This window comes from Rosa rugosa, chromosome 4 (assembly GCF_958449725.1).
Source record: "Rosa rugosa chromosome 4, drRosRugo1.1, whole genome shotgun sequence".
Lineage (NCBI taxonomy): Eukaryota > Viridiplantae > Streptophyta > Magnoliopsida > Rosales > Rosaceae > Rosa > Rosa rugosa.
The window spans coordinates 27176946-27191588 of NC_084823.1; the positions used below are offsets into that span (position 1 = coordinate 27176946).

Here is a 14643-nt window from a genome sequence, read left to right on the forward strand (position 1 = left end):
ACAAAGAAGAATATGAAGGTGAAGAAGATGAAGTGATTGCGATAAAGGAAGAAGCCAATGACACGACACTGGCCACCATTGGAGTCCCATCGGTGAGGTAGTGGCCTGGAGTGTTTAGGATGACGTGGAAGAAGAGATCGAGGCAGGGGTTGCCGGTGGAGAGAAACGTGGCAATTGTTCTCCGTCAGGCCCATTGGGAGGTCGTGCTTGGTTCCAACGTCGTTGAAATTCGCCACCATCAGGTCCACGAAGGGTTCGCCGGTGGTGGGTTTGGATTTGGGTTGGGGTGGCGCGCGGAGAGGTGGTGGTGGGTGAGGGTTGCAAAAATAGGTTCCCGCAAATTTTCGAACAAAACTTTTAACACCAGTCATTTTAAGAACCGATGTTAATAATATACATTTAAATCGGTATTTTCGTAAAACGATGTTAGATTACTTTTTTACATCGTGGGCAAGTCTGACCGATTTAAAAGATGCGATGTCTAATAACATAATTCTAGTAGTGTTGTTTGTTCTTTTAAGCCCTCTCCACTGAAGCCAATTAGCAACATTTACGTGAAGAATATGAATGTCACTTGCAACTTCAAGTCTGCATTGACAGCTCTGTGCAGCTCTGCAGTCCCTCTACAGAAAATGCAGCTTCTTGACATTACTTTCAAGGTCAAAAAAAAAAAAAAAAAAAAAACGTCAGACATGCGGCTTCATTTTTTATTGGCAGCGTCTGTCCGTGGTTTGGAATTCTAACTTCTCTATTAGTTGAAAGTGCCAGTAAGCTAAATTTTTACGGTTAGCATGAATGATGAATCATACACAGTATTAAGCTTCTTTTTCAGCCTCTGTGGCTCTCTATTAGAGCCCAAAATAATATTCTAGACATGATTGTCCAAACACTATGCAGTGAATTGGTGAGGTGAAGCTAGTCTCTCCGATGAGCAATACATTTTGCTTGGTAGTAGCGTTGGAACTTTGAGAGGAAAATATGTGGGATTGTGCCAGTGCTTTTGCTCGGTTTCTTTTCCTTATTTAGATTTCCTCCAAGGAATGGATTTTATTATTTTTATCCATCTCAAAGGAAGGTTCTGAAACGCCAATGATAATGCATGTCACTGTCATACTTAAACTATGACTAATATTAATGATAGATGCTACAAGTCCCACATCATAGAAGAGCAGTGTATGTCTAGTGTGAGAGTTATATAACAAAGCAGCTCAGCAATTGTAAAACTCACGGAGCCATGCGTTGAGCACAAAGCGAACTATTCTTTCGCCTTTTACTAAAGAATACCGTGTGCGCGGCGCTTTAAGTGGCATACGCCTATTTTTGGAAGGGATCACCTCTGTGGGTGCCCCTCAGAGTTTAGTTAACAAAATTTGTCGTTCTATGATGCATATCATTAACTGAAGAAAAAAATGAGGGTGGTTTTAAGACTTGGGATTAAATGTAATCCATAACCATTGGGATTACATTTGAGATGTTTATAAAAATCTTGGAGTCTCCTTCTAAAATATGAGAACGACCAGCAATAGAGGGTTGTCTTAAACCTTCTCTAAGGGCCAAGGCTTCATCAACAAGGACAGGGGAATGACGCAAATGTTAGAATGAGATTTCCTAGGTGATCATGAAAAACAAAACCAGCAGAGGCTTGATGATAAATTAAGTTTAAAAGTCTTATCTTGAGAATGCCATCTGATCAGCTTGCTTGAAACACGCTTTAGGGGAAGCTTGGGAGGATTAATAAGCAAAGATTGGAAAGTAGCAGAGTAGGATGCATGGTGACTTGCTTTAAAATAAGTTTATTCCTTGCACGCCAAACGTGATAGCATAAAATGAGAATTTTGGCAAGCTTCCCAGTTGAAATCAGTGTAGGAAAAATTAGTGCATCTTAAATCAATGAATGTAAATGCATATTGAAGCTTTAATTATTGAGAACTTTTGAGTCCAGCTTTGTTGCAGAAGGTGTATTGTCCTAGCCAAACATGAGTTGGTTATAGTAATCGAATCTGTGCTCATGTGCAGTACGTGTGGATTGTGCACCTATGTACAGAAAAATCTATGTACAAGCATTTCGTAACTAGCAGCAGCTTAAACGGGCTAAACCTGTCAAGACAAGTCCCTGCTAGTTTTTGTTACAGACAGGAACTGAGAAGCTGATACATGCTTGTATATATTAATGTGTTACAGACGTGTCAATAACTGTTAGTTTAAGACTTGCAATATATCCACATCGAAGAAACAAACCAAAAGCCATGAGTGAAGAGTATAAATTAGGTGGGGCAGCAACTTTGTAACTTACTTACCTGGACGGGGTCAATGGGCGATCAAGAAGACTCATGGCCTAGGCTAGTGACCTCCATTGCACTTCGGAGGGGTGCTTGCTTAAGGTCTCCCCAAGAGGGAGAGCCTACGTCATAATTTGTTGCAAGGGGGTTTGCGTTCGCGCAGCCCCCACAATACATGTTTTAAAGTTTTCAGTACCGATATCAAATACAAGTTCCTCTGGGTTCAAATTTGTCTTGGTGACAGATTCCTTTCTCCAAAGCATTATCAATCTGAACTCAACCTTGTTTTGTTGATAGTCTGAACTTTACCTTGTTGCTCTTCTTTCTTTCGCATATTCTATTCGTTCTTTTACACTTCGGGCTGATAATTCCATAGAATTTCATTGCATACTCGTATATTTCATAATAACACTCAATTTTAGAGTCAAGGTGATGTGAATGGAGAGGATGAATGAAAGCTTTGACATCTAATCTCAGTTATGGAGCAACTTTGCTCTAGTAGGTAAACTTGATATGTATTCATTTTCGTCAGGGCTTTTAGCCTAGCACTTTACTTGGATCATTACCTAGACCAAATGGTTCAGTTGAGACCATAAGAAAGAGTTGAAGGAAATAGTAGAAGACATGGTTTATTGGTACTTTCTGGTTGCCTGGAAATTTTTAAACGGATGATGTGTAATGCGCTATTTATTTCAATGTAGATATTGGTTAGATATATAATGATCAGTTTTAGACTTTTAGTACAGTATGTTGTTGCCAATGCAGTTAGTAAGTATATCAAGGTCTTTTATTCTTTTTGTAGCTACATTTAATGCATTATTGCTGCACATGGATGACTTATATATAATGAGTTTATAGAACGTACAGCATACTGTTGCCATTGCAGGTAATCAGTTTATAGAACGTACAGCATACCTTTGCCATTGCAGGTAGCATATCAATGTTCAAATTGTCCTATTTCTGTGCAGATCTTGGATAATTGCTTCTCTAGCATCACTATCTTGGTTGTCTGGAAATTTTTGAACGAATGATGTTTAATGCTATTTATTTCAATGTAGTTATTGGTTAAATATATAATGAGTTTTAGACTTCTAGTACAGTACGTTGTTGCCAATGCAAGTAGTAAGTACTATAATAGGTGCCCGCCCGTTGCTGCGGGTTTTCAAACAAAATCTGAAACTTTGGATGGCTGGAGACATGTTTGCAACTACCATTACCATTAATATGAATGTTCAGATAATGTGTAAACATACAATACAACTGCTGTTGACACAGCTTGTCAAAAATATATTGTTCTACTTATAAGTTAACCTAGCTACATTTGATCTGTCTGCTGCAAAGAGGTGTTGGTGTTCGTCACCACATATCAGCTGGGTTGTGGTTCCCACTGGGATTTGATGTTGCTCATTTATCTAATAGTCTGCGCAAGCATTTTTCTGATGTTTTGTATACCAACTATTTCTACTTGCACTGTAACCTGTAACAGCTTTCTACAATTTGACCACAAAATCTGATCATATGCCTTGTATTTGATTCCAACTTGGCACAAAGCAGTCTTGACTTTTCACTTACGGTTTAGAGCCCCTCATGGGCTTATGGCAAACCTTTGAACTCGAGAAACTTTTTCAAATCTGATCATTTGTGTCAGTCTGTTTGCATCCACTTCTTGGAGGGTCATATACGTTGGTTAAGCTATTTCATTCAACGAAGTGGAAGTCTGAGCTCGAACCCACTCCAACTTTTTTGCATCAGTTCTGTAGCCATTAGCACAAACTTATGCAGTAAATATGGAGACTTTTCTAAAATATATAAGATAGATATTCATCATAGTTAACAGATTTACATGCACATGAAATTCTGAATGCAAATACACATTTGTAGTGCAAGGAATCTCTGACTTCTTATACTTGAAGTTCACATTTTGGATACACAGGAGAAAAGGAAGGAAATTATTTACAAATTAAAAACTAACAATAAGATAATTACAAATCGGCATCATCTGAAACACCCGAGGCATCTCAGACAACCCAATCCTCCTTCAAAAGGTTAGAGTTTTCCTCCCATGACCCATGTATTATTAATGTTTAAGTGGATATGACATGATTATGGAATTTGAAAATAAATTTTTATTTAAAGGGATAAAAGATAAAGTTAAATCTTGATGGATGATGGTTTATTCATGATTAGCTGCTACCATAGATCTTTGTACTGGGTATGTATAAAATCTAGGTGTTTTGTACTGGGGATCAGTATAAAATCTAGGTGTTTTGTACTGGGAATTAGTTTTTGAATCAAGAAAGCATTCTGATCGAAGACCTGGAATAAGGCTATTAATAACCTGAAAATGCCATATAATTATTATGAAGTCATAAGCTATAAAGATGTGATTGCTCCAGAGACGAAAGAAAAGCAAAGCAATTTATATGATTCATATATGAAAATTTGCGGAAAAGATAAGATGGTGAGAAAGATTGTAGAGATCTGATGACCATAGAAGCAAAAATTTTAGGCAATCTCAGCAATTTATATTTGAACAAACAGCTAGAACACCAACAGCAATCCAAATGAGGGTAGAAATAGGCTGAAAACTTTGATTCAGTATATAAATTGGAAACTGCAATGACGGGGTCTAGAATTTCCTGCGTCAACTTCTTGCTAACAAATCATGCATGTCTGTTACTGCTTAGAACCATAATGGACTACAGACCAATGTGCGATGCTAAAAATAGGCTAAACTGATCTATGCAGGAAGGGAAAAAGAAGTGCATCTGACCTCATCGAACATTCAACGCAGCCTGCATCTATCTCCAACCTGCAAAGCTGAAACAATTTTTTTTTTTTTTTAAAAGGATCACAGCCTCAAAATTTGTTATCTACATGAAACTAATCCCATGGGATACCAAACAAAGATAATAACCAAAATTTCAAAAATTCAAATCCAAACGAAGAAGGGTCAGACTGTATCTCGAAGTTTATAATTAAACATCTATATATATATATATATATATATATATATATATATATATATATGTAAGTTGAGAAGTCAACTGTCTGCATAATAACACTGACAACCCAGAATAAAGATGCAAAGAGATTATTTTTCAGGATCCTCAAAAGGAACAAACAGTGGCACAGTGCAAGCAGCAGCAACAATTGTTCAACAGTTCACAGATGGAAAATCGGGATTATAAATAATGCAGCACACAGAATCTAAGGTGATTTAGGAAATGGCACACAGACAATATAGAAACTCTGCATATTCAGATTGCTGATCCTCTATCCAAAATAACATTAGTTCCCCGTTTCTGATTCTTGAAATTTATGTTTATCACCTTAAGAAGAGCATCATGTGAGTATAACTAAACATAGATTCGTGACTAAAACCATGCAAATTTGACCCAAAACAAAAAACAGAAAAAAAAAAAAACAAAAACAAAAAAACAAAACCAAAACCATCCAAAGGAAATCTAGCATCACATGTTGTTCATATCTAACTCATCAACAAACTAAAGAATATCTAATTCATATGCCAGAAGTGTGAGGGAGGCTATCAATGCTTTCTTATTGTTACTTTTGGGTCTGCAAAAGTACCAACAATTGTAACAGCAAATTGAAGATGGAGGTTTTGTTAACAGATTGTAGACTAATTTTACAGAATAAACAACTGTTAAATGTCATAGCCAAAGCTTACTGCTTCTATTTCAACGAAAGTATAAAACTGTTCAAATGCTATTCCAATGAAAATGTCAGACTCTTTCTTATCCTTGCACGCACAGATGAAAACATTTATCCTCATGATTTGTTTGCTCCTTTTGCTTTGGTTGATATGTTCCCTTCTTAATGAGGATTTTGCAGTACCTAATTTGCTTTTCTGTTCTCTGTAACCAATGTTGATTTTGTACCATAACTCTCTTCAAGCAAAGTAAATATAAACAACTAACAAACATAGATACAACTTATGAACAACTGAGTCAAATAGTTTGAACTTAAAAACCAAAGACAGAATAATCGATTAAATTCCAATCAAAGACAGAATAATCATTTACCTGAATCCAAAACACTTGACAAATTCGACAGCACACTGTTCCGAGAATCTACAAAATGGAAAACCAATATTTAAAGAACCTGACATTATCATGTGTATATAAATGATAAACTTAACACAGAAAAGAAAATAATGAAGATTATGCACACAACTAAAATCAGCAACTGATCTAACAAAACTCACCTGAATATAGCACTAAACAACAGACAACAGAACAGTGGCGCAAAAACAACCCCTAAAATGTTTTGCATAAAATCTGCAAAAATCAAACAAAAGAACAATAAAATCCTCAAAACAATCATAAAACTACCAAAACTAACTTCAATACAAAGTTCATTATTGTGTAAGTAATACTCCTAATACTTTTTTCTTTCAAACACCATGAAATATTACTCCTGCCATACAATATGTCCTTCTCTACTGAATGATCAATCAATCAATACACAAAACTCAGTCAGAAAAGAAGCAAAACAGAAACCGGTTAGAGAGTGTAACTTGAAAACCGGATCCTTATGTAAATCCAATTCCAATAAGTTAATCATTTAACTTAGTGCTATAGGAATTCAATCAACAAAATTGTTTATATAACATTACGAAAACTTAGTGGGTTCTTAGTTTGCAATTCTATATAATCATCATTAAATCCACATATCTACCCATTCTCTCTTCATGACAAAACAGAGCCCAAAAAAAAAAAAAAAGAAAAAAAAGAATGATTTCTCTGCAAAGAAAGCAGAAAGAAAACACACCCGAATGTAGACACATTCATCACCAAGTAAAGAAGGCTGATTAATGTTTACGATAAAGAGAGAATGGGCATCATGTGGAGATCGTCAGACATGCAGAAATCAAACCCATAGAGCAATCTAACCAAAACGCTGTTTCATAAACCATCTTTCAAGCATAAGAAGAGTTCCTCAACAGCATATAATCTCACACCAGCAGACCACCTCATATCAATTTTCTACTCTACTCTCGGGCTATGCTTTAAAATTGAACTAAAATGTTCAAAGGTTGTACTTCAAAAAAATTCATCCTCTACAGATCTCAGGAAAAAAAAAAACCTTATCAAAAAGTTTCTAAAAATTTAAAGTTGAGCATGATTTCAAAAATTGCTTAACATGTATTCTCTTCCATTTACCTTGATTTACATATTCAACCTTCTCCTTCTCCTCAGACCTTGCAGACCAATTTCTTACAACAGTAGCATATGAAACCTGCATACAAAACCAATCACAGTTTAACATTAAATAGGAACAATTTACAATTACAATGGACAAAATTTGAGAGAGGAGAATTAAGGAACCTTGAACGTAGAAGCAATCTATGTCTCCAAGCATGAACAATAACTCTGGAATTGGATGTTTGAAGCCACACCTCAACACCTCTCCTGCCTTTCTCAACACACCTCCACCTCAAGGTTAAGCCAATAACCCAGAAACCCCTGACATCACCAAAACCCCAAATCAAAATTCTTTCAAAAAGAACCACAAATTCTTTCATTCTCCGTGTTTCTTGATTTTTACTATTATCAGAGAACACAAAAACACACACACGGAGAACATGCAGAACATATTCTCTGGAATTCTCTCCCTCTCTTTCACTCTATCAACAACAGAAACACAGAGCTCAGCCAAGAACAAAGAGAAAAAAAGAAAACATCGTGTCTATCAGCTTGAGAAACAGATTGCGTGAAACCCAAAATTTAACTCATCACCAAAACCCACTCTTTCAACACAAATCAAATTTGACGAACTGTAAATCCAAAAAACAGCCAACAAAGAAACCCTAAATCGAAGAAACACAGACGCAACCATGACATGCAACATCAGAACTGAAATTACCCGCAAATCGGTTGCAAGTAATCTTGCCAAAAATCCTCAAATGCAAATAAAAGACCGATTGCTCAACACTATTTACCTCTCGGTGGAGCGAGGTATCATAGACACGATAGCACTGAGAACCACCCAGGTGTCGAAGCAACAAAAACACACACTGAGCAACAACCCAGTTGTCCAAGAAAATGAATTCGCTTCACTCACTCTCTCTCTCTCTCTCTCTCTACCTCTCTGTGAAGCGAAGAAGGAAGACACGGGAGATCAAAGCAGGCAGGCAGACAGGTGTCGGGCAAGAGAGAGCTGACGCAGGGACAAAATAGTCTTTTCAGCCACGACCAGCTCGGCTCGCGCCGGCACTGTTCATAAGCCGATGAACAGTGCATTGAGAATTAGTATATAGTATAAGAATTAAAATAAACAATCAGCTAATAGCTAAACTATCAATTACAAAGAAGAATCGGGTGCTTTGTTAAATTCCTCATTAACCAAAACACACTATCCTTCTTTGACAAAAAAAGAAAAAGAAAAAGAAATTGTCTTTCTCTTCAACACAAGAATAATTGTTGTTCTGATTCCATTACATTTTCACTCAACGTCCTTCTGACTTTAAAACCTTAACTTAGCATTGATTATCCTTTTCTCCGATTGATGCAGAATACAGTATGAAAGTTAGTTAATTACTCATGCATTGTTAGTTGTCAGACATAGTTCTCGTTCACCTACCTGCACATCTTCCCTTTCCGGAAATTCACACCACGAATATGCTAAATAATTTCTTACCCTTGATTAAGAAACATGTACAGTACACACACACACACATATATATATATATATATATATTCTCTGCTATAGTGGTCTAGTACACTTAATAGAGACCCTATCTACAAACCAATGCCTCTTAATGATATTTCTGAATATAATAGAGCTAGCTTAGTTGGTTCTTGACTTACTTGCAATTAGAACTTCGGTTTATCCCTCACTTGTTCAGGTCATGCTTTTCCACAGGTTTTCTTGAACTTCTGTTCCTTGTCCTAAGAAATCTCTCAGGGGTCTGCATGGAAGTTCAAGAAAGTTATGGAATAACATGGCCAGCCAAGACGTATTATATGAATTTTTTTATTTTTTATTTCATGTTGGGGCTTCCGTCACAATGTTCATTAACAACTCATGAGTAGAACTCAATACTATCGAATATACTCATCAATATTTCACATTGAATTCTTAATTTTTTGAATGTAACAAAACCTGAAAAGCAGCTGTTTCATTGTTCCACCAGTAAGGAAACCAGAAAATAAACATGAAGCTAAGTTCAACAATTCTTGTTAATGATGTTGCTTACCGGTTGAACTAACAAACAGGCAGCTGCTTAATCTACGAATATCAGTTATGCAACTAACAATATTCCTTTGATAAAATCATAGGTCCAGGGGTGCATTCACCACTGAATCGACATGGTATGACTCCTTGCTAGGTACAGCCAAACAATAAGACACTTCAATCCCAAGTCCCCACCCAATGAGAGTCATGGATACCATGCAACAGAAAAGTAACTCTCATTTTCAGTTTATGTTCTGTTCCTTTGTTCTTCTATTTTCCTCCCTCCTATTATTTTCACCATCCTAAATTTTACAAATGCCACCTCCCAGGATAACAGACAACTTCTTTATTTAGCCTTTCATCTCCCTTTACTTTGGATTTTAAGCGCAGGTAAAATTTATCAATAAAGTACATCACAATTCAAGTAACAAATAAAGAAAAAGGATAAAATGCAATGTGAACAAGTACAGTGGAGGACACACCCCACTCAGAGATAGCTCCCCCACCTCAACATCTTCCCAAAATGTTAAGCCCCATTCCCTAACACAGACCTGCAGTGGTTAATGAAGTCCTCATTGCGATACTAATATCCTTTCGTGGACATATTATCTTGAGCCCCTTCTGATCAGCTAGTGCCACAAAGTCTCCCTTTCAGGAAACAGCCACAACCATTTCCTAAAAATAGCTTTATCATCTTCACAAAAAGAGCTTTATTGTTTATCAGCATCTTCACAATGGCTAATGAAGTCCTCATTAACTGACACTAATGTCCTTCCACAGCCACCTACTAGATCATCTCACCAATGGTTTTGCATTTCTGAGCCCCATACTTCAGGATTTCCGATCAACTAATGCAACGAATCCTCCCTTTCAGGAAACAGCCACAACCATTTCCAAAGAACAGCTTCACACCAGTAACCTACCCTATTACTTCAATAGGGAATCAACCTCTCAACTAATTAGATACTCTCTTTCCTTCCTTCCTTCACCCCTGCCCACAATATATACTTCATAGGGCTCTCTGATGCTTTAACAACTCCACATATAATTAATGTGTGCTGAATTACTAGACAACTTTCCTCTTCTATATAAACCTTCTTCCACCACACCTTCCCCCACCCCCCACCCCCCACCCCCCCCAAAAAAAAAAAAAAAAAGAACCACCACCACCAACAACAATCTTATCTCAACTTATTCCACTACCAGAGTAAGGGAAAAAAGAAACATTTTAATCTTGGATTTTACCCAGAGGCCCAAGTACTTTGATGGCCAAGAACCAGCCTCACACTGCATCGGTCTTGAATTGTAATTGTCCAGTAAGTTGGCATTTTCACTTTAAAAGGAATCTAAAGGATGAGAAAGCTGAGTAGTTACCTAAATTGGTGCAGGCAGAGTTCAGCTCACACACTAATTAAGTACACAAGATAAGAAGATGGCTGTTGGAGAAGTCAGGAAAATTTTCAGTCAACTCCTTTCTTAGAAACTTTTTCAATATTGCAGGTATGCTAGTGTAAAATCTATGATTATGTACTTATTTTGGTATCTTGGTAATGTTTTAACCTCATAATAATGCAACATAAAATTAACTAAATATATAGAGCAGAAATTTGCTTGGAGACAAGTAAACAACTCAACATGCATACACCAACAATAATGCAACTTATCACCGAGATATAATAAAACAATTAAGGAAGATGGAGTAGAGTGCATTGCTACATACCCAGGAGATAAATCGAAGTCTCTTGCAACATACTCAGGATGTAGTTCGTTCCGAAAATGCACTACAGAACTATCAATCAGCCTTGTGTGTTTTGCTTTTCGTTTCTATAAGAATCGGCCCTGTGTATCACGGCAGGACCTGACTTCAGAGGCAAGGCTGATACAAAGCAGTATGAACTGAAGAAGACCATATCCGGTATGCAGTTGATTCCAAAATGCATTACACAAACAATTCATCAGTTTTGTGTATTACGGCTGGACCTGACTTCTGGACCAATGTTGATACAAAGCAGCATGGACTCATGGGTTGACCATATCCAACAAGTTAGGAATTTAGTTTTTCCTCCTGACAAAACTTTTTACCATTCTACAGGCCTCTTCAAAACGGTTATGCTGAACCAGAGAATCCAACATTATATTGCAAATAGAAGAATCGGGTAAACAATCATATGCTTCCATAGAGAGGAATATCTCCTTAGCTACGTCAACTTTTCCCAAGTCACACAATGCCTTGAAAGGCAAATAACCTTTCACTCCGGATTTCTTTAAAAACACAGCAATCTCCCTTGCCATGTGATTAATTGAAAGGCAATACAGTATGGTATCACAAGCTACCTTAAACAAGAGAGACTCCCTTTCAACAAAACTTAATAACAACTCAAAAGCCTTACTGGGGTCCATGCAACGAAACACCCCATGAACCAATGATCTGACAGTAGCTTCATTAGGAGTCACATTCTTATCCCTCATTATCTTCATAACCCCAAAGGCCTCGTCAACCCTCCTTGAATTACAAAAACCATCAACCAGAGTACGAACATTAGGCAAGTATCCCAAGCCGTCCATTTGCTTGACTAAGCGGAGAGCTTCATCCACAATACCAATCTTGCAAACTCCATGAATAAGGATATTGTAAGTGAACCTATCAGGATAGCAATTATCTGCAGGCATCTGTTGGAATTTCAAATAAGCCAAGTCAAGTGAATTGGACTTGACTAACGCATGGATCACAGCATTGTACAACCTAGTGCTAAGACCAAGACCCAAAAGCGAAATTTGCCCAAAAACCTCAGCACAATACTTTGCCAAACCCAACCTCCCCCAACTACCAATTAATATGCAAAGCAAATCTTCAGTGACCTTCAAACCTGAGTTGTTAATATCTTTAAGCAATTCAAACTGGGCATTTTCTGAAAAGGGTGTTGGCTAGAACACTGCGAACCGAATGATTCTTTTAAGAACAAGGGATCAATATTCGAAAACTTGAAAGGGTGCAAAGGGTTTTCTTGGTTTTGCAAGACACTAGCAACGGCCTGACCTGAGGATTCAAAACGATCCTCCTGGCATTCAACTCGTGGTCGAGTCTTGCGAGAAAGAATTCGAGCAATGTAGAGGTGGTCGATTGGTTTATTAGCAACTCGAAAATTGGTATTCTTAGCTGAAATGAGATTCTTTGTGAGGAGCACAAGGCAGAGGCTTGCTGGGTCTGATTTTTGGTGAAGGCGAGGGTTCTGAGTGCAGGTGAGACCCTAGAGGCCAAAGAAGAAAGCCATCTCATTTCCCTCACCCCTCCCTAGAGGCTAAAGAGTAACCAATTCAATAAATTAGAGTATCGCCGATTCTCCCCCAGAGCATAGCGAACAATCTCATCACATTTGGTTGGAGTACGTCTTCCATAGAAAAAGGATTGACTATGAATCAGAGGAGAGCTCAAGGGTAAAAAGGCTGAAAGGATTTTCCAAGGGTTTCTACTTTCAAGTGAACTCTGAGGTTTTTTTTTTCGAATTAATTCAAGCTGGGTTTGTTAAAAACACCGCCCTTTTTATATTTATTTAAAAAATAAGGATCTGATTACTCCAACTCTGTCTTATTTAAAGGAATATCTTGAATATTAGTGAAGCCATTCAAGATGGTATTCCTTGCTGTTAATCATCAATGAGAATTGCCTTCTTCGAGAAACAAATTCACTATTAATCAAATGTTTACAAAATACAAGTAGTGATGTTAATTCACAATCACATTCACTAGCAACACAGCTAATTAACTTGATTTACAACTGATATAATTTCTAACACAAATGTCTTAAACCCTTGCTATCTCAACCTTGCACTCTATTCCAAAATCATCGACTCACTGATCTCAAGACCAATTTCCAAGATGAATGCAGTGAGAAATACTTGCAGAAGAATATTAGAGAGAGTTATGCAAAAACAGTTTGTGAGGACTAAGCAACACACTATGAAAATTGGGACCAGGACTTCCATATTATTCACCGAGGACGAGCTCAAGATTTGGGACCAGGATTTCGTCAAGGTTGACCTGGCCACTCTCTTCGATCTAATCTTGGTGCGTTTTTCTTATCTTTATCGCTTTCTGTCTGTGATTTAGGGTTTCGGAAATTGGGAATTGAGTTTTGTTGGGTTAGGTTTGGATTTCGGGGCCTTAATTTTGTTTGATTAACTTTTAGGGTTAGGGTTACTGAATTAGGGGTTGTCTTGGGTGATTGAATTTGATTCTCTAATTTCAGAATTTTGATTCCAAGTTTGTTGAAAGTTAAATCCAGTTAGTCACTTTGCTGTGTTTATGCTTAATTGAAGAGTTGGCTAATATTGATTGAAATGAGCCTTTTGTTTCCAGATTTTTGGTCTATATCATAAATTTTGTTTTTCCTTTTGAACAGCTCTGAGACTCGGATTTTGTTAGATTTTAGCAACCTATATCCGAAATTCCAACATATAGTATAATCAGGTATTAATAATAATCACCTGCTCTCAAAGTAAGGGACAGTCTATATAGTTGATGTAGCTGGAGCAGTTCTACCAGAAAATGAAAAGGAAACTGTAAATTCACTCATTTAATGATCAACCATTTTATCTTGCAGGGACTGAGATTGGTAGAACTTCAGAATGACAATGATACACTGAACCTCAGGAGAGATCCAAGATTTTGATCAATTTTTGGAGGAAGGTGATTATTATTAATACCTGATTGTTGGAGCAGGAAATGATTGTTTCCTTAGGAGCATTATATCCGGTTTGAAACCATGTTCTAGGAGCATTATCAACAGTGAAATTTTCAATGCTTTAGTCTGCCATTGACAAGTTTAACCAATCATTTCCTGTTCTTCGTTTTCAGTAATTTGGCTCTGTCCTGATTTCTCTGACTATGGCGAATGCTGCCCCGAATCCTGTCCTTGAACCTGTCCCGACTTATTTGTTTCGACAGGAGAACTGTCTTACTCTTCTCGATATGATCAGATTACAGAATATTGATTACCCCTACCTGATCGTTATTTAGTTATATATTTTCTACGCCGGTTGGTTATGGGGTTTGACCAACCTTCTATGTTGGTGCAGAGTATTTCATATGATGTACGTTTTTCAGAGTTGTTCCCCGCAGCAGTTGCACGCAATGTTCGGCCTACCAAATCATCTAGAGACACCAT

At 37.2% G+C, this 14643-nt stretch overlaps 2 non-coding genes and 1 pseudogene across 2 annotated transcripts; 2 read left to right on the plus strand and 1 right to left on the minus strand.

Moving 5' to 3' along the window:
• Positions 1–1230: 1230 nt before the first annotated feature.
• LOC133707603 (U5 spliceosomal RNA) lies at positions 1231–1347 on the plus strand. The gene has a single exon (XR_009845216.1). It is a non-coding gene; the product is annotated as a U5 spliceosomal RNA (small nuclear RNA).
• A 942-nt stretch (positions 1348–2289) lies between these two features.
• On the plus strand, positions 2290–2449 carry LOC133707574 (U1 spliceosomal RNA). The gene has a single exon (XR_009845189.1). It is a non-coding gene; the product is annotated as a U1 spliceosomal RNA (small nuclear RNA).
• A 1028-nt stretch (positions 2450–3477) lies between these two features.
• Positions 3478–14643, minus strand: LOC133744580 (putative pentatricopeptide repeat-containing protein At3g16890, mitochondrial; annotated as a pseudogene).